At 47.1% G+C, this 20,251-nt stretch overlaps 2 long non-coding RNA genes across 2 annotated transcripts in view; one reads left to right on the top strand and one right to left on the bottom strand.

Moving 5' to 3' along the window:
* The first annotated feature begins 24 nt into the window (after window positions 1-24).
* On the top strand, window positions 25-3,805 carry LOC141575956 (uncharacterized). Its single transcript, XR_012504099.1, has 2 exons — window positions 25-2,901; window positions 3,368-3,805. It is a non-coding gene; the product is annotated as an uncharacterized LOC141575956 (long non-coding RNA).
* Window positions 3,806-8,876: 5,071 nt separating this feature from the next.
* Window positions 8,877-20,251, bottom strand: part of LOC123614449 (uncharacterized) — a 74,307-nt gene continuing 62,932 nt past the window's right edge. Inside the window, exon 5 of the long non-coding RNA XR_012503988.1 lies at window positions 8,877-19,405. This is a non-coding gene — a long non-coding RNA (uncharacterized LOC123614449). The remainder of the gene's footprint in view (window positions 19,406-20,251) is intronic.

The raw sequence follows: 20,251 nt of genomic DNA, 5'->3' as shown, positions 1-20,251 counted from the left end.
CGGTCTGGAATGTGGGGATCTACCTCTTAGCTGCTGCCCTGCCTGACCCGGGGCACCGTCCTGTGGGTGTCTGGAAGAGCAGGCTCTGGAAGAAGAGGAGCCCTCGTAACCCTGCCCCCAGATGATAGAGGGCTGGTTGGACGGCCACTGGTCTTTAATTACGCTCTGTGGATGCCCATTTGGACTCCTCACATTCACGCTCAGGAGGAAGCCCTCTCGTTAAGAACTTTGCTCTCTGATCTCCAGGTAATAATCATCTGGACCTTGCTCCACAATTGAGCTTCCAGGCATAATCATTGCCACCACCTCCCTGCCCCACTCCTCTCTCACTCAGCGCTGGAGCCGGGAGGGGCCGTAGAAGTCATGTCACCCCACGGCCGGGCATCCCCTGAAGGTGAGACCAGCTGCTCTCCACTAAGCTGTGTGACTGCGGGCAGACCCCAGACCCACCTCGGCACGCCTCTGTTTCCTCGTGCATAAGTGGGGGCAGACGCTACCACTCACAGAGTCATGGAGAGAAATTCCCATAGAAAGCTTATAACAGCGCTTGGCACAGAGTCAGCTCTTGATAAATATGAACCAGTGTGTGTTTGATTGAAGAAGGAACTCAGGCCCAGAGAAGTGAAGTGATTGACCCAAGGAGAACAGCAAATTAGCAAGAGCAGCTTGATTCCAAGGTAGCCACACCCAAGCAACTCTCTTCCTGCTGTTCTCTGCTGCATCAAGACAACATATTTCGATTCAAATTATTCTTATGTGGTGATTTATTGATCCATCCAACCAAGACACCTGCACGTAGCCACACCCTGGGCGCTGTTCAGAACACCGAGCCACAGATGTCAGTGACAGCCCTGCCCTCTTGGCATTTATATTCCATAACATAATAGAAAAGGGACTGGCGGCTATACAACCAAATGATGATAAAATTAGGTGGTAAAATCAGGGTCACATTTGTAAATGTTCCAAATCTTCCGCCATGAACCTACATTACTTCGGTTTTTAGGAAAAAATACTTTTTAATGGATAGGAGGGAACATTATCTGAAGTAGATTATCTGAAGCACCACACACAAACACACACACACACACACACACACACACACACACACACACACACACACTCTCCCCATCACTCATTTGATAATAAAAATGCCTGTTTGAGAGAAGCCGCCGCCAGCAGTGGGTTAAGAATCCCATGACCTCTGAGCAGCCTAGGCCCTCCTGGGGGGACGGTGTCTGGTAGAGGGACCTGAAAACCCTCTCAGGCTGTCGGGGCAGAAGGCAGGCACGTCCTCCCCGAGCTGCAAGCTGCCACCCCACTCCACCCCCAGGCCTTCTCCCATCCTTTTTTGGATTGCCTTTCACCTCTAAGGCCTCCTGTCAGTCTCGAACTCTCTCTTCTCCCAGCAACATGAAGTGGGGCTGGGTCCAGGGGCAGAGTCCAAGGATGCTGAGGAGTATGTGGTCTGGTTGCATTTTTTAAAGAGAGATCTGGGGCCAGGGAACAGCAGAGGGGAAGCAATCTCCCTTCTACCTCCCTCTCAAGGTGAACCAAGGGAAAAAGCAGACACTTCTCTTACGGTGCTTGAGCAGGGGAGTCATTTGGTCCTTCTGGATTCTTGGATTCCCACACTGGGTCTGAAAGGGAGAGGCAGTGGATTGAGAAAGGGGTTCTGAAGGCAAGAGTCAGGAAACAATTCTAGTTTTTCTCCCCCATCACCTGGCAGGGTGGTCAGTGAGTGGTCTGCCCTCCTGCAATTCAACCTTAAAGTGAGATGTTATAGGATTCCAGACAGACTTAATCAATCTCACATTCCTTTGTACTTTTGGAGATGTTTAGGGTTTGGAAAGAAAATATTAAATGCTTTGAGCTTGTAGCACACACACAGTGGAGCCATGTAAATCTAAGTTGTGTAAATACAATGGTCTCTTGATAGCCACTGCGGGGAGTGGTCCCAGGACCCCAAGGATATCAAAATCCACAGATGCTCAAGTCCCTTATATAAAATGGCATAGTATTGGCACATAACCTACACACATCTTCCCATATATTTCAAATCGTCTTTAGATTATTTATAATACCTTCTGCAATGAAAATGCTAAGTAAATCATTGTAAATACAAGGAAATGCTATGTAAACAGTTGCCAGTGCTCAGTAAACTCAAGTTTTGCTTTTTAGAACCTTCTGGAATTACTTTATTTTCCTGAATAGTTTCAATCTGCGGTTGGTTGAAGCCATGGATGCAGAAGCCTTGGATACAGAGGACCTACTGCATTCTTAAAAGATAAAAGCCAGTCCAGGACTTCAACAGGCTTATAATTAACCCTTGAAATGTCACTGAGCTCTCTTTAAAATAAAGTTATCAAGTCCGGGAAGGAAACTGGATCTGTTCTGGCTGAAGCTTCAGCTTACTCTGCCTCTGGATGTGATTAAAATATTACGCTTGTTTCTCTTCATGGCTGTGAGCCAGACGATTTTGAGACTACGGATGGTGAAGGGTTCCGGGCACTAAAACCACTGGGGCTGGAGAACGCAGATCTCTGGCATCCACCTGGTCTTTTCAAACAATTGCGGGAGGTCTGCCTTTCTGCTCTCTGCTCTCCTATTTCTCCCACTTGGAAAGTGGATGAGACACATTCGTTTTCCTCATGGGTAGAGAACTAGGCAAAGCTTCATCTGACCTCGGTAAAGCCCTGGGAAGGAATGTCCCCTTTTGCCCAGTGCCACAGTGTTCTACTCACCCACAGGGATATGCCTCCCTCTCTCTGAAGCAAGAAGAATCAACATCTGGCACGATGCCACTTGGGGCAGATTTTCAAGTCTGAACTGGCGTAAACACTTTAAAATGGATGTGTGAAGCCAGGGCTTTTCACAAGGAGATACAAGGAGAAATCTTCTAAGGTAGGTCTGGCCCTTCTGGCCCCCAGAAAAGAAAATGAGTAACAGCCTGAACTTGGTTTTGCTCAGTTAGCCACCAAGAACCTCCAACACGTTCCCCAAAGCTAGTCTATGTGCATGGGGTGTCAATGTTAGTTTTAGCCAATGCTGCTTGAAAGGTAAACAGATTGAAACGGAAGTTATATAGTATCTTCCAAAGTCAAATAAATGGACGCTCGTTCCTCACCACTGCTGTTTGAAATCCGAGGATTTATCAGAAATGTCATATTCCTCCCTCTTTTCCTTCTTTCTGCTGCGCTCCTGTCTTTATTTCTCCCACAAGCTGTTTCCAACTTTTATTGTTTACTTTCTTAATTTCCTCTCAGTGAGATGTCATTTTAATATAATTTCATAAAATGAGAAGTCGCTAACCCCCCCCACCGCCCCCCCTCCCCGCCCCCTGCCTCTTTCCCTTTCTTGTCTCTGGCAGAGCTTGTCCTGAAACTGAAAACTGATGGAACTCCAAGAGCTTCCAAGACGATGGGCCCTTGGCTGAGTATTTCCCAGCTGAGTGGAAAGTCTCGCTGGCAAAGCGGTATGGGGTGTGCAGTAATAGAAGAGGGAGGGCTGTGTGGACAAGGACACCTGAACTTGGCAGGGGAAGTGAGCCCCTGGACAGTTGCCAGAGGGGTGCAACCGCTGTGATCAGCTCTCAGGCAGCTGGATGTGTACGGGATGGGGGGAAAGGCTCAAAGTCACACCTCCTGATCCTGCTCCACACAGTTACAGCTTCGTACTCAGAGAAGAATCGCAAGCAAATAAGCAGTTGTGACCCAAACAAAACGCGAAAAGATCCTGCCTTTCTCCGACTAATGCCCATGGCGGTTCGTTCTGGAAAGCAGATGTTAAAGGTGTGTTGCCTTCTCCACCTGGCGCCTTGGTTACTGAACACATTATTCCTGCTGCTTCATGGACCGTTTCAGGTACAGGATTGAATATTCATAAGGAATTAAAGAGTGGCTATCCCTCCCTTTGCCTACAAGTTCTCGTACATAGATGCTGACTGCGTAGCAGGTGTTCAGTTAAAGTCAACCAAGTGTCAATCCCGTAGTAAAAGAATCTCATGACCCCCTTCAAGAATTCTCCCTTGAACTCGGATGCTGGTCAGAGCACTCCCCTTGCTAAACCCCCACAGCTATGAGAAAAGCAGTTAGCACGTATCTTTAAATTTGCCTGAGGAAAATTGTCAGGAAAGGGGACACAAAGCTGGACAGCCCAGGCCGGCAGTCCTAGAATGTATTTCCCACTGGGACTGTGTGGTCAGCAGATCCCACAAGATGTAGTGACACTCTAGAAGAGTGTGCTTTGGGGTGGGGGGGAGGCGAGGCAATTAAGTTTATTTATTGAATTTTTTTTTAATGGAGGTACGGGGGATTGAACCCAGGACCTCGTGTGTGCTGAGCATGCACTCTACCACTTGAGCTATGATCTTTGAGACCAAGTTACAACACTTTCAGAGACACACATTGTTTATTGATGGTAACAAGCAAACACTAAGTAGGGTGACTCAATAATTCAACCTATTGGAAATTCTTTGTGGTTAAATTTTAGGATAAAAATTGGTTGAATATTTTTAAGTCTTGCAGGACTAAACACACCTCTTTCAAACTGTTAAGACTCGCACATGCGCGCGCGCACACATACACAATACGATTTGCTATTTCAAACACGCAACGCCAGGTCCACCCTACCCATTGTGGGTATAATGCAGGGAGGTGTCTCAAGGTTCTGGAACCAGGCAGAGCTTGTAGCCACAGGATTCACGGACGTTTTTCCCTAGCAGGACTGGGGTGGATGCTGGTGAACACACAAGACTCCTTCTCCAGACCTTACCAACGATCATCCCCCTTTGGTTTCAAATATGCCTTCAGCCAAAGTACAGTGCTAGCCAGGGCAGTGCCTTCAGTTTCATCTTCCTGCTTACAAATTCACTTCAGCCATGCTTGCCTGTGATGAAACCCAGCATCTTAATTACAACCAGGGGGCCCTACATCTCCTCTGCCACCCACTGGCAAATATTTTTAGAAGGGTCACATCCACAGAGGCTCAAGCCAACCACCTCATTCTTCCTAATTTTTACTCTTAAATGGAAATTCATCTTGATGTTCTGAGAACATCTGAATCTACCTCTTGTGGCAGCAGCTTCTATTTGACAATCCAAGGTGTCACGCCCGCTGTAACAACCTTCCTTCTAGATGGTATGCTGGGACGCACTCGCCTGTTTTTGAGGGGAAAGCAACTCTAAACCAGCCGGATGTGGGAAAACTCACTCCCAGCATCTGGCAATCCTCTGAAACTGCACATGGGATCCATGACAAAAGAGAGGCTGTCCTGTTACTGTTGGCTTTCTGATGACAAAAAAAAAAAAAAAAGTGACATGCTTTTTGAACAAAATTCCAACAGTATGTAAAAATGCAACAAAGAAAGCTAAAAATCATCCAAAACCTCAGCTCTCAGACAATTCTTTCATAGCTATGTATACACACACATATATAAAACTTCACCCAGGGCGACGTAAGTGTTGCATTGACATCTGCTATTGTCACACAACAGAAGGTCAACAGAAGTGTCCCACTGGCTAAGCCCCATAGCTCCCCGTGTCAATAAATGTAGATCTACATTGTTATTTGTATTGGTGACGAAGTATTCCATCACCTGCACCTATCATAAAGTATATAAACAAATCCCTATTTTAAGGGGTAATGGATACTTACGTTGCTTTGATTTTTTTGTCACTATAAACACCACCATGGTGAAACTCTCTGTACATAACATCTGAGTATGTAATGGCATATTTGCTGTCTTATTAAATATTCTGTCCCCCATTCACTGGACTGGCACGTGGTGCTGACTTCATCACTCAGAGGTGTGTGATCTCAGAGCACATCCCTAAGCACTCTGGGTTCTTGTCCTCCCAATTCTGAGGGTCTTTTCTAGCATTAACATGTTATGGTCAATTTTCCAACTCTAAAAGCTCATGCGAAGCCTGTATGAATGGATGTCAACCAGCTCTCTCTGGCCTCTTCCTTCTCTTTTCATCTCACAAACAATGACTGACACTTCATATTGTTGTTCTTCTGATCTCTCGTCTAAGAGCATGGTGCCAAATGAGACTGCCCAACCCGGAAGACATAGGGCTGGGTGCTTGCCAGGCATCTGAGATTTAAAAGATTCTTTGGTTCTGGCCAAATCTCTGTGGACAGCTCCATCAGTGTTCTCAGCTGGAGCACACCCATGTCCCCAGATGCCAGGCTCATGGCATCATGTCACCCATTTTATGCCTTACTGCCATGGCTCAGGATGTGATCCTAGTCTGTCCCCTGGGCTAGAACCCACACAGAACTCAGAGGGGCCCCAGGAGGCGTGCCAGTGACCTGTCTCTGACGTGCTCCCAGCTCCTCGTCTCCTGGTCCTCAGCAAACTGGGGGCAGTGAAACAGACCAGTCTGTGCCACGGGAGCTTTTGCCAAGGAATTTCCAGTCTTAGCTCAGAAGTAATAAAAGCGATCCGGGCTAGCTTGTGGCAAGGTGACAGCCGCAGATTCCTCAGCCCTGTGCTGCCGGCTGATGAGCAGGGCGGGGACGGGCTCACGGGGCACTGGCTGCTGGGCTGTCACTGGGCTGGTGAGGGAAAGCCCTGGTGCAACTGAGAGGATTCAAGTCCAGAACAGGGTGGACTCCAGAAGGGAGGCCTGCTGAAAATGGTAACGACCCTGACGACAAAAACTTACATTTGCACTGCACCTTCTGGACACATCTTCCTTGCCTTTAACATCTTTCCTTTTTTTTTTTTAATTTGATTTTTTTTTTAAATGGGAGGTAATCAGGTTTATTTATTTACTTAATGGAGGTACTGGGGATTGAACTCAGGACCTCATGCATGCTAAGCACACACTCTACCACTGAGCTATACCCTTCCTCCTTGACACTTTTCTTTTTTCACATTATTGGAAAGGTAAACTTGAGGCTCAGAGAGGCCCAATTGCTTGACTAAGGCCACAGAACTGTTAAGGAATAGATTTAAGTTTCTTGGGGGGGTGTGTGTGTTTTAACTCTTTACTTGCTCTTATTCTTCTCTTTCTTCTATGTTACTTACTTTCTGTGGCTCATGGAAGCTACAAAGGGTCTGCTATAGATCAGGATGGTCCAAAAAGGTGGAGGACTTCCAGAGATGAGAGATGGCTTTGAGCTCCTCCAGTTGGGTGCTGTCCATATCAGAGCTTCCTAGACACCCACAGAGCAGCCATGACTCCAGGAGATCCCTGTGCCCGTGCTCTCTGAATGAGGAACTCGCTCAGCGCAGATGACCCCTGCAGGTTTATCTTGATGATCCCGGCTTATCTTTTATGCCCTGAGATCTGGTGAGAACCAGGGACGTTGGCTTGAGTATCCCGCTCACAAACTCACCAAACTCACATCGGTGAACCAGCTCAAGCTTGGGTTCCAGGCACTCTTTGGACTCTCTGGAGACTTTCCCCCTGAAAAGACTCTTCGTTGTAGTTAAAGAATTAAAGATTATAAAGACTTTATGACAGAAGTCCTTATGACAGACTTTAAGATACAGTCAACTTATCGTCTCAAAAGAAAGCATAAACTGTTTTCAGAGCACGTGGAGGAGATGTCTTCTATGGGATTTAAAATGAAGTTATGGTCAGAGAAAAGGCAGTAACCATAATATTTAAAACTTAGAGAAAGCGCTTAAGGTTATTTTGGGGACAGTGGCGCTCCAATTGCCAGCGGGAGGAGCTGCCACGCTGTGGACAATCCACAGGAGGGGAACGGAGAGTCTCAGGTGATGGCACGCACAGGCCCACTTGAGAGAGGGCTGGAGGGGAGATTCTCCTGGCTAGGAGGCGGCCATCCATCCGTGCACATCCCCTGAGAGCAACAGAGAAGTCAACAAGAGCTAAATCATTTAGGCTGCAGGGAAGTCAGACCGCGTGAGAGTAGGAGCCCTTTACTCACCAGTGCATCCCAGGAACCTTGAACAGTTCCTGGAACGTAGTAAGTGCCCCAAATTACTTGCTGAATAAATGAAGCAAAACCTTGCCTGTGTTTGAAAAAGAATGTGGGCGTGCTGTCAGGAAGGAGGTAGAGTGATTAAACAGCACCGAGAACTTCCCCCTGAAACAATCCACCATACAATAATAATAATACCTGAAAGAAACCAGATTTTTCACAACAGCAACGAGTAAACTAGAACAACCACCCCAGGTTCATTTTACAAACACTGCAACACCTAAGATGAAGAGCTGGTGGGAAGGGAGCTGGGGAAGGCGTGGACGACGGGGGTCACGCCAGCATCTTTCAGCCGTGTACCCACTGATGCTGACCACTTTAACAGAGGCCAAAAGGAAAACATGATGCGAGAAAGGAATGTGTCAGATGACTGAGCAAGTTGTCTGGACTTTTAACTGTCACAAAACTAAAAACAACAGAGGGTCAGATCACAGAGGAGCTGGACTGAAGATAAGGTTCAGCTCAACACATTCCAAAGCAGATCCTGTGATCTTCTCTCTCACACGTGCACTGTCTCCCTTATCAGCAGAGCAGTCTCAACCCCTCACTTCCTAAGACTGGGAAAGGTGCTCCCGTGTGTCCCCAAAGCCCTCTGCACTTACCGTCCAACCAACCTCCTCACTAAATTCTCAGCTCCTTCTCAGCAAGGTCCTGTGTCCTACTCTTCTCTGTATCTCAGCTCCTAACACAATATCTTGCATCTAGCAGATATTCAATATATAATCGGCCCCAGGGCAGTGGGAGGGTATAGCTCAAGTGGTAGAGCGTATGCTTAGCATACACAAGGTCCTGGGTTCAGTCCCCAGTACCTCCTCAAAAAATAAATAAGTAAACGTATTTACCTCCTCCCCCCAAAATTTAAAAAAAAAAAAAATATATATATATATATATATATATATAATTTGTCCCCAAATTAAATGAATTAATGGTTCCATCATCCACTCAGTCAACCTGGACTCTCCCTTCCTCTACCCCCCATGACTGAAGTCACCAGGTCCTGTTTAACCCATTTGAAAGTATTTCAGATCTGTCCCCTCTTCTTCACATCCACCACCACGGCCTTTGCTCTGGCCTCCACTTCTGTCTACACCATTACAGTGGCTTTCTGACCCTGGTCCCTTGCTTCTGCGCCCTCTCTGTTCTAAGCCACCCTCCATACCAGAGGTGGCAAACTGGCCGCCTCAACACACAAAATTTGGCCCTGAAATTGTTCTAAAAGTAATCTGAATTCATTTCCTACATTTTACAACCAGGAAATGCCTAATAAAATTTCGGTTTTCCAAAGTTTCTTTAAAATTCCCAGGGACAGGCAGGAAAGGGACTTCGTACCCCCGTGGCCTAGATGAGCTGGGAAGAGCTGGAGGTGTGGAGCCGGCACCCCCCTTCCTCTCACTGGGCCTGATCCCTCGGTTTTAGGGGGCTGGTCCCCTGGAGGCATGGACGTTTACGTCTCCTGCTCTGGCCTGCCACCAGACTGTCTGTGGGAAACACAAATCTGAACAAATCAGATCATGTAACTGCCATCTAACTTTGCTGGTAAGGGCAAATCACCATGTGCAAGGCCCACCGCACGCTGGCCCCACCCACCTCCCAAGCCTAGGCGCCCCCGCCTTGTACCCACCCCACACCCTGAGGGTCTCATCTCTGAGAGTTTGCTCAGGCTCTGTTCTCCAGCTTGAGTACCTGGCCCTGAGCTGCAGTGGTCGAGAGAATGTACTAGAATCAAGCTGCTTAGGTGCAAATCCTCTCCAAGCCTTCACTTCCTCATCTGTAAAATGAGGATAATACTAGCTGACAACTCATGGGGTTACTGGGAGGACCAAGTAAACAATACCTCTCGAGCTCTTAGCACAGGGCAGGGCGCATAGCAAGGGCTTAGCAAGTGATGCCCATAATGGTGGTTACCTGCCCTCCTCTCCCCGAAATGCTGTCTTACCTCCATCGCCAGTTCAAATCTCAACTTCTCCGCAAAGCCTTCCTCTTCCCTCCATCCCACCCTAAGCAGTATGAGCAATCCCCGCCCAGAGCTTTCTGCATGTACTTCGAGGATGCACGTGCCGTATCATCTCACCTTTAGCTGCTCTGTGTCCACCCTCTCTGTGTACCACTCCCTCCCTAAGGACCAAGATGAACACCCAGTGCCTGGACACTGTAGGTGCTCAGTGTTTCTCAAATGAGTTCGGTTGGATAGGAACAAAGAAACAGCCAGAGGGTCAACATCTTTCCCAGAGTTCTGTACCCCAAAGGTCACCATGTGATGCTACTCGCCACCTAAATGCAGGCAATAAAAGTCAATAAAAAGGAAAAGGATAAATTCAGAGCATTAACAGCAAGCTGTGCCACTTAACTGTATGACGTTTGCTTTGCTGAACCTCAATTTTCTCATCTGTAAGATGGAGATAACGATGACTTTCCCACCTCACTGGAACAGATGAGGATCTAAGAAAGGTAACCTAGATGAAGACATTTTTCAGACCACAAATCCTTTGTTCTAGTGTCTGACACAATGTCTGTACCCTTATTTAATGACAAGAATTGGAAGGTACAAAAACGAATTTTGTAAAGGACCTGAATTATTAACCAACAGTTATAAAGTGTGGATGGAGAAGGAAAGAATTAGCCCCCAAAACAAATACCAAAAATCCACAATGGCTCATACAGCTTAATATCAAAAAAAGAACAGTATGGAGGTTCCCTAAAAAACTAAAAATAGAATTATTGTATGGGATCATTTGGGAGTTTGGGATTAACATACACACACTACTATATATAAAATAGATAAACAACAAGGTCCTACTGTCTAGCACAGAGAACTATATTCAATATCCTGTAATAGCCTATAATGGAAAAGAATCTAAAAAAGAATATACATACATATGTGTATGTACAACTGAATCACTTTGCTGTGTGCCTAAAACTAACACAACATTGTAAATCAACTCTACTTCAATCAAAATAAATATATATAAAAATAATTTTTTAAAAACCCATGATGGGACTTCACCAAGAATGCTGGGCTTGCTTTGAAGCCCAGCATTGTCACTCTGAAGGACTCTGAGCAAGTTCTTAATCTTTCTGAGCCTCAGCTTCTTCATCTCCACATTGAAGAGAATCAAAACCATCCCAGAAGGTTGAGAGGAGGATGAAGTGACATGACATATGTGGAAAGTATGAGCAGAACCTGCCACTAAGACTCTCAGTGATGTCTGCAGATTCTACTGGTGATGATCAAAGGACACAATGGACATCAGAGAGAAGAAAGCTAGAAATACCAACTTGAGAGGGGAGAGTATAGCTCACGTGGCAGAGCGCATGCTTTGCATGCATGAGGTCCAGGGTTCAATCTCCGGTACCTCCTCTAAAAATTGATAAAATAAATAGACCTACTTACCTACCACACACACACACAAATAATAATAAAAAGAAATGCCAATTTGAATTTAAGTAGGACATTAATAACATTAGGATGAAGGCATAACATGTATTTTCTGATTTGGGATGGAGGGGAATTGAGTGTTGAAAGCCCTCTACTCCAATCAAAGTCCTCTGCCGCCCTGGTCCTGATCACTCACCTGGCCTTTGCCATCACTCCTCATCTTCTCTCCCCATGAAAGTGCACTGTTCTGATTCTTCTCTGCCCTTCTCAGGGTGACTCCAAACTTCCATGTCTGTCCTCTATGGAAAAGCCATTCAATGGTTCCCCATTGTTGTTAGCCAGCACGTGAGGCCTCTCATGGTCTGATCATACCCGTCTCACAGTCCCACCTCTCACCCCCCATCACCTCACCCCTCAAGTCTCATATCCTGGCCACACAGTTTAGCACACTCCAAGCCTTCACTGCTCTGCCTGGATGAAATGCCCTTTCCTTCCGGAAGACTCAACATGGGCACCAACTTCCCCAGGAAGAGCCTCTCTGCCCCAGTGTGGAACTGGTGCCCTTCCTGGGAGCTTCCACAGCCTCTAAGCACATCTGTCTGAACACCCATCACAAAGAAACACAACGTTCATTTCCTGGTCTCTCTCCCCCTTTCCCAGTGGCACGATCCTGGACGGCAAGGGTGGTCTTTGTGTCCGAATCCTCACTAATGATCAACCATGCCTAAGCATAGTTGGTACTCTATTATTTTAATTGAACAAAACATATTTATAAGTGAATGAAAGATGGAAAATGTCCTATAAATTGATTAATCTCCCTGCCCCTTCCAAAAACAAAATCACTCATCTCGTGTCTTTAGGAACTCACTTTTATAGGCATAAAGAAGTCAAAACTTAAAGTGATGGTACCTAGCCAGTGTATAGCATCATAGTGAAACCTGCAGACACTGGTGCCTGAGGCTGAGCTTGAATTTTGGCCCTGCTACCTACTAACTCTGAGGCCTACACATGTTGTGTAACCTCTCTACAGCTCAGTCTCCTTCTCTGCAAAACCAGTATAATAAGGGTACATGCTTCATAAAGTTTTTATGAGACTAAAACGAGACAGTGCAGGTAAAGCCCAGTGTCTAGCATGTAATAAGTGTTCAATGAATGTTAAAAAGAAATTAAGGATTAACAAGTCCTAATAACTGCCTTGAATCAATCAGTCAGTAAGTACTCAGGGCCTGTCTGATCGACCTATGGGAAGCAAAGAGAAGCCCGGTCACCATCACGATACGGAATCCAGATCGTGCGTGGGAGGAACAGAGTACAAAGCTGCAACAATGCTTGTTCCCGAGGCTGAAAGGGAGACGTGGGTTCGGTGGTAAGCCTGCCCGTCGGCAAAGCAGCTTAAATACTCAGGAAGCTCTATCTGCGGGGTCTTCCTACCGCCCAGACTGTTGGCCTCCATCACACCCCACGGGCCTCTAATTTGCTCTGAAACACTCAGGTGTCTCAGGCCGGAGCTTTGTGTTCCAACCTTCCAAGTGCCTTCTGCCCTTCTTGACTCACTATCGAATCCCTCGGGCTCTCTCCAGTCCAGCTCTAAGTGCCAGAAACTTCTCAGAGGGCCCAAGCTGCGTTTCTCAGGTTTTATCATAAAGCTTTCGAATGCTCACATGCGTGAACGGTCCAGGTCAGTAAAAGAGAGGAAGAGACCATGCGTGGGGAGCGCAGAGATCCCTTGGAAGGCCAGCTCTCCCCAGGTCTAATCCCCAGTGACCCAGCTCTGGAAGGACTGACAGGCCGTCATCAACCCTGCGATGCTGGTGAACTAGCACCTTCTGGTGGGAAGGCTTCCAAGAGCTCAGGGCCCCTTGGCTGATGCCCAATTTAGCCCTGCTCCTTGGTCAGCCCGTCTGCCTCCTCCCTGCCTTTTCTGCACTCCCCTTTCCCAGGAGCGGCCCCAAGGCCCTCAAAGTGCTCTCTGCCCTGAAGGCCAGGGTCAGAGCACGCATCCAACCACACCTGCAGCGTCTAGTCTAGAGACAACAGTGCATCACTTAACCTCTCTCTGTCCCCCACTGAGTCACTTACCCCTAGGCTGAGAGCTCTACAGTGAAATACGAGTGTGACTGCTGCTAGCATCCCACAGACTTAGGACAAGAGTCCACAACAACCCTAAGGTGCCTATCACTTCACTTCAGTAGTCACTCAATCTCATAACAATTATGGGTATGACTTCCAGAGTGCTTTATATCTTACAACAATCCTGTTTTAAAAAAAAAAAGTTAGCATTTCCAGTTTAGAGATGAGGAAATTGAGACTCAGAGAAGGAAGTATCACAAGATGACAAGATTAGGAAGTGGCCAAGCAAGACTTGAACCCGTGTCCCTCTGGCTGAGAACAAAGCCCTTGCTCTTCTGCCCAGGCCACCTCCCCAGGGAACACCGCTGGCATGAACACCCCGCCCACGTTCTGCCTCCCGGTCCCAGATGCAGTGATGGGCACCCCTAGACATCCCTGGTAAATGTCTAGATTCTGATGTATCTACCCATTAGGCAATCGTTTTTCTTTAAAGTGTGTAACATAGGAGACAGATAAATCATTTATTGTAGTTCACAGAATTTCAGTATAATGATATCGATTTTGTCCTCTCATTCCTCCTTCTGATTAGATAAAGCTATTGCAGCTTTCAAAGGTGTAGATGTGGCCTCACCCCTGCATGAATTTCCTCCCACTACTTATGGATCTGCCCCTCTACTCAGGTTCTCAACCAGCCAGGATCATGCAATTTCAGTACTTACGTCTTTCCTGTTTTTATTCAAATGTCATCTTCTCAGTAAGAACTTTTCTGGTCACCTATTCTAAAACTGCAGTCCTTCCCCAGCACTTCCTAGCCCCCTTTGCTGCTTCATTTTTCTCCAAAGCACTTCCACCATCCAGCATGCTGCATATCCTTAATTCTCTCTCCTCGTTATTTCCTGCTTCCTCAATAGAGCATAAACCCCCTGCGGGCAGGCGTTTATTTACAATTTTTTTCACGGCTGCATTCCCCGGGGCAGTGTCTGGTAGGTGCTCAACACTTACTGGTTGAATGCTTGGCATGTTTGGTTTCCAGTTTACTTCAGGTGAGTTAGTTCTTTTTCTTTCAATACCTATAAAGTACTCAGACAGCAAATGTCTCAAAAGTCTTGCTGAACACCCACAACACCTTGGGAGGTGCCAGGCGCAGCGCACAGAAGTTTTTCTAAAACCCACCAGACTGATTGATTGGCAAATTAGGCAAAAGAGAGGGTCATAATATAAGGATCTTTTCATTTTTGTGAATTTACCTCTGTTTAGAGGATTTTAATTCGCCTGGCAGCGGGTAGAAGCCAGGTGATTTACGGTAAAAACTGATTTCTCCTTTATTGCTCAAGAGTAACCACTAGAGACCCTCTCTTCCTTCTCCAACTAAGTTTTCTCTCCACCCAGCCTTGGAAATCCCTTGGGTCCTTTCTGTACCTGTCACTCGGACAGCTCCCTAATGGTAAGAGTTGAATTCAATACGTTGTACAAATTCTCGTGCCTGGCAGGTCCAGGTAGGATGCACTTTCCCCCGATCACAGCAGGAGGGACTGGCTCAGACAGCAGGGAAGTTTTGCCCCAGCCTTGCCTTCACAAGCCAGGGGTTCTGCACACGCACGGGCTGTGTCCAGGGGAGTTGGTGGGTTTCCGTGGTCGTCTTGCCCGCAGTGGGTCTGTGTGTGCGCGCATGCGCGGCCAGCCGGCTCTGCCTGGTACACTGCCCTCCCTCCCGAGATGGGCTGGCTCCCAGGGGAGCACCCAGGTGTTGAAACCCTGTCAGGCAGGGACCAGCCCTGACCCTAAGAGAATTCTTAAGGTGCTGTGTCGGAGGACAGGCTCCATCTGCCACCACCCAAATCAGGCCCCCAGCTGTCATGGACAGACAATGAAATCACCTTTTCTCCTGGTTTTGGTGGTTACTATTTTTAACTGTGTTGACCGGCCAGGAAGAACCTGAGGGGAATGTAGCCAGAGCAGCAGAGACCAAGCCCAGGCATAGTTTCCTGTTTGCCAAAGGGGAGCTGTGTTTGTGTGTGAGGGAAGGGCTGCTTTGCCCTCACAGTTTTAAGGTTCTGCAACACTTTAAGGACGAGAATGAAGAAATCCTCAGCTCTGCCCAGACTCAGACCCTCAGACTAATTATTTCTTCTGTTGAGGGTCGGGGGTTAAGAGCAGGAGGGAGCAAAAGAAAGAGGGAGAGAGCAGGATGGGAAAAAAGTAAGCTTTAGTGGAACAGGATGTACTTAAAATTCTCCCTGTCTGTTACCCGTCCAAAAACTGGCCTCTCCATGGGTGTGAGAGGCCACTGCGACTTCATACATATTTATAGTATTTGGCAGATTTGTGGAACACCAGTCTAACAATGTATTTTAAATGAAGCTAAATGGAATGCATTCCAAGTCCATGGGAAAGTTCTTAAATTTTTTTTTTCAGATGTAACATGGTGTGGAGAGATGGCGCGGGCTGAAGTGTCACAGAGAATCACAGTGTGTAAAGCTGACGTGAGTCTGGATGGGAGCCGGGTGACCCAGACCAGAGTGGGGCTCCCTGGAAAAGCTCAGTCACTCAGACTAGCCTGACTGTCCCTAGATCTTGGAGCCCCCATTCTCTGCCACATCCCCTGGAGCAGGGTGTGGCTCCAGGATCCCCCATTCTCTGCCTACCACATTTCCCAATGGTTTTTTGATGGCCTGAATCTCTCTATCCAGATTAGCCTCAACGCAAAGGGGCTCTCTGTCCATCAAAGGTCCTGAGGATCGAGGTTTATTTGGGGTCATGTTTTCTGGAGTCAGAACGCAGAAGTCATGAGCCCAAACCCAATATTCTGTTGCCTCTTATCTCCCAATTATTTTTAATTTCTGTGTCTGAACCCCCCAAATTTTTATGTTATTTCCTAAATAAAATAAGGGCCTCGTTGAACTTCACTGGCCCACTCGAATTCTGTACAGATGGCTTCTTTACTGACCAGACTGGGACTTGGTTTCCTCGTTTGTAAAATAGAGATATTGAACTAAGGATTCTTCCAGCTCAAAAATTCCAGAATTCAAGCTAAACACATTCAATATCGTTCCACCAACCCCATAGCTTTTTTTTTTTTTTTTTTTTTCCTGAGTGCTGCTAATTGCTCCTCTGCCTTACTTCCTGGTTTGAAGTCTTTTCCTCTGTTCCAAAGGCATCAACATGAGTTCATCCGTTAAGCATCTCATGGCTAGACTATTAGAGCTGTCTTCTTAGGGATTTCTTTGGTTTTGATTGGTTTTTCACGTTAAGTAGTACCACATGGAGCTGCTCAGAATCCCCAGCTTCAAAGACCATTTCGGATCTGATTCAGGACCTGCCTGTGGCTCCTGACTCCACCATCCCCACCCACACGCCCTCCTTCAGCCCATCACCACTTGTTTGAACACAACATGGCCTGATGGGTCCAGTCTTGCTCGTTTCCTTTCCAGCCCTCCATTCACCTCAGAGACTCCCTTCCCTTTGCCTTGACAATAATGTTCCCATACGGCTTCCCCTTCTCTCTGAACCAGCTCTTGTCCATCCTTTCTTCTAGCCTTGGCCTGGCTCCACCAGGAGACTAACACCCATTCATTCCCTTTAGTGCTCCTTTTACACTCTTTTCGTCGCCATTTTGATATCATGCTCCACGTCATGCTTTTTCTGGCTTCATGTTTATTTACTGACCGTCTCTCGAAAGAAAAGCACAAGGTTGTGCCTGCTTTTTCTTCAGTATGAGTTAGATGTTGAAATGTCCCAGCCCCCACTTCCTCTCCTTGGTGCCCAGGGCAGTATGGGGCGTTCAGATACTCAGTGTTGCTGTTGGATGGTCGTTACTCACAAAAGAACCCAGCTGACCGCGAATCTGCAGCTAACTCAACAGCAACCGGACCTGCTCCCTCCCACTGACTCCAGGTGCCCCACTGCGGTGAGGGCACTTATCCGGGACTGGGAGTGCAGACGGGGCTCACGTGCTGAGCCCAGGCTTGGCTGCGCAGGCCAGGGGGAGAAGGCTGAGCTTCTGGCATGTTCTTCTGATGGCTAATTCCTCAACCTGTGACCTCTCTTGGTTTTTATTCTCATCTCTGCAAATTAGGGGTGAGATGACTAAACCAAGAAGTCCAATGAAGGAAGGCTCTCTATGAGGTCTCATTTCATTTTGGTAAATACGACAATCTCTGTCGAGTCACCCAGTAAAGCAGTTTATGTGGGACAATAAGGATTCCAAGCTGCTTGCTCATATTTCCTGAGCAAATTTCACATGTAACCTAAAGAACCAGAGACTCCAGTCTCTCTCTCCCAATACCACCCCCGTCACTGGCAGAAATGCCCAAGAAGGGGATACCGGGAGGGAACAGCCCTCTCTCCTTTATTTGCAGTTAATAAAGGATGAAAAGGCACCTTCCTAAAAGTTTGTTTCGAGGGCTCAGAAATCAAACCCTTGCCTCTGCCATCTTTTTGGACGCCAACAGTCTCCTTGATGCCATGAGAGAGGTTTCCTGCACATCCTTTACAAACAGCCCTGCTCAGGACGAGCTTGCGGAATCAGACGGGGACTTTCAGCTTCGGGACTTCTGTCAGAGGCCTGTGTGACCCCCCAGGACTGTCAGCAGAGCTCCAGGAGCCCAGCAAGTGCATCCGCCGTCAGCCCGGGAAAGCCTGTCTCTGCTGGCGCCTCCCGCTCTGGTTTGTGCCGCCACGAGGACTCCATGGAAGGAGGCAGGATGAGAAAGTGAGGGTGTAAATCTACACTCGACTGACCCTGCTTCTTCTCTAGACCTGCACAGGCTCATCCTCTGGTGGCCGAGAGAGGCTGTCGAAGGTGTCGCGGGGTAGGCACAAGAAAATAACCCTGGGAGGACACGGTTGTATTGTCTTATCATAGAAACGCTATCTTGTTACAAGTTCTAGAAAGAACACCTGTACTTCCGATTATCTGGTACAATGAGCTTCAAGCCCTGGATCCTGTCTCTCCCCCTCTGATTCCTCCAGCTCTTTGTCCCACTGCTGAGGGCCCGCCAGCTCAAGGCTCTGCACCCCAAGAGCAGGGTCGTGAACCTGGAAGGAATCTCCTCAGTCAGGTTCAGCGGCAGCGTTAAGTCCATGCACCAAATGAAAGGGCGTGGCGGCCTCACCCACCTGTGGCCAAAGCCATCCTGCAGGGGACGTCTAACTTGTCACCCAAAGTCTTCCTGCCAGTGAAGGCGGGGGTGATTTCCAGCCTTTCGTGCTACAACACTCTTCTCCTTCCTTTCACTCTATTACACAGCCTGTGAGACCCATAGGCATTATTATTTTTATTAATAAAATGAATTAAAATAAATTAGTCTGGGTATTTGAGAATTTCTTGGAATCACAGAGGGCCTGGTGGGGTAACCTGAACCAGAACTAGAAGTCCTTGGAAAAGAGGCTCTGTTGTCAGATGGACCAGGTTTCATCTGACTTCCAGCTGCAGGGCCTTGGGAAAGGCATTCAGGCTCTCCAGCCTCAGTTTCCTCATCAGTAAAGTGGGGATAACACCATCTAGCTGATTGTTATTTGTTAGTAACAACAAACGTGATAAATGTAAGTCAACTGCTTGGCATACAATCAATGGCAGATTTAACCCGAGGTGTTCATATCAGAGAACCAGGTGCTGGGGCTGTAGGCAAGGAACTCAGAGAGGAGAACAGTTTAGTCCTGAGGCAGTTTCTCTGGTTTAGGTCACTGAGGGATTAGAATGAACGTGTGCAGGAGGGTAGAGCTCAGCATAACAGACAGGTGAGAAGACAGGAGAATGAGTAAACAGAGAGGAGTATTCCAAACAAAATGACACCCATGGCACCTGAAGATGAGGGCTGGGCTTTTGCGCCTTAGTCATGCTGGGCGGTGATGAGCTCTCTCCAGCTGGGCCGGGAGTTCTAATCGCAGAAAGGCCATTTCCCTTCTCTCTGGACAGGCCTGCTCCAACCAGGGGAGCAAGTGAACCGATACACCATCTCTGCTGGAGCGGACGCGACTCCACGCTGGGTGGTGTGGGAAAAGCCTAGAAATAGAAAGCAAAGAATCTTTAGAATCCTGAAGCTTGAGCAGAACGCAATGATTAAAGGCCAACAGTGCAAGCATTTGGGGGCAAGGTAGGCTGTCACATCAGGCTCTCTGGAATCGTCTAAAAATAACAATGAATACAACCAACGTACAAGAACAAAATAACCTTTGCCACCAAAAATGCCAAACAGAAATCTAGCCAGTTCAGAAGCATGAAATACATCCAGTTTGGAGCTAAAAGCCAGAATGATGTATAGACATTTTCGGACCCACGCATTGAACTTAGCCTAACTGTTTATTTTCTGAAGCCTGAAGCCAATCCTTAAATGTCAAAATTTAAAGATGGACATTCTAGTGAGCCAGGACAGAATCGATTTTATAAAGCTGATTCAGGTACTAAGTGGAATATCAAAATATGTTTAGACTCAAACATAAAACAAAAAGTAGCTTGAGAATTCAACACCAGTTAGATTAAAATGAAGGAAATCAAGAATTCACAATTCGCCAATAGTGATGATGATGATGGTGGTGGTGATGATTGTGGACTGCCTGGTACTTGACTCCCAGAGCAAGGACATACATCTCTGTACCCAGGATGCACTGATCCTGAGTTCACCCTCTAACTGGACAATCTACCCTCTGACTGGAGTGGGCTTTGAAAAATGTGTTGAGCTGCAGATCACAGGGGAAGATTAGGTCCCACATAGGAAAATCAGAAGATGACTGATTAACTTTTTCAACTGAGTATTCATTGTGTTATTAGCATATTGGCTAGAGATTATGCCTGTGTCTATGTGTGTGTGTGTGTGTGTGTGTATGAGAGAGAGATCAGTCTGTAGCCGTT

Source organism: Camelus bactrianus, chromosome 34 (assembly GCF_048773025.1).
Source record: "Camelus bactrianus isolate YW-2024 breed Bactrian camel chromosome 34, ASM4877302v1, whole genome shotgun sequence".
Classification (NCBI taxonomy): Eukaryota; Metazoa; Chordata; class Mammalia; order Artiodactyla; family Camelidae; genus Camelus; species Camelus bactrianus.
The sequence above is the reverse complement of the archived record's forward strand: the minus strand, read 5'-3'. Positions and strand labels throughout refer to the sequence as shown.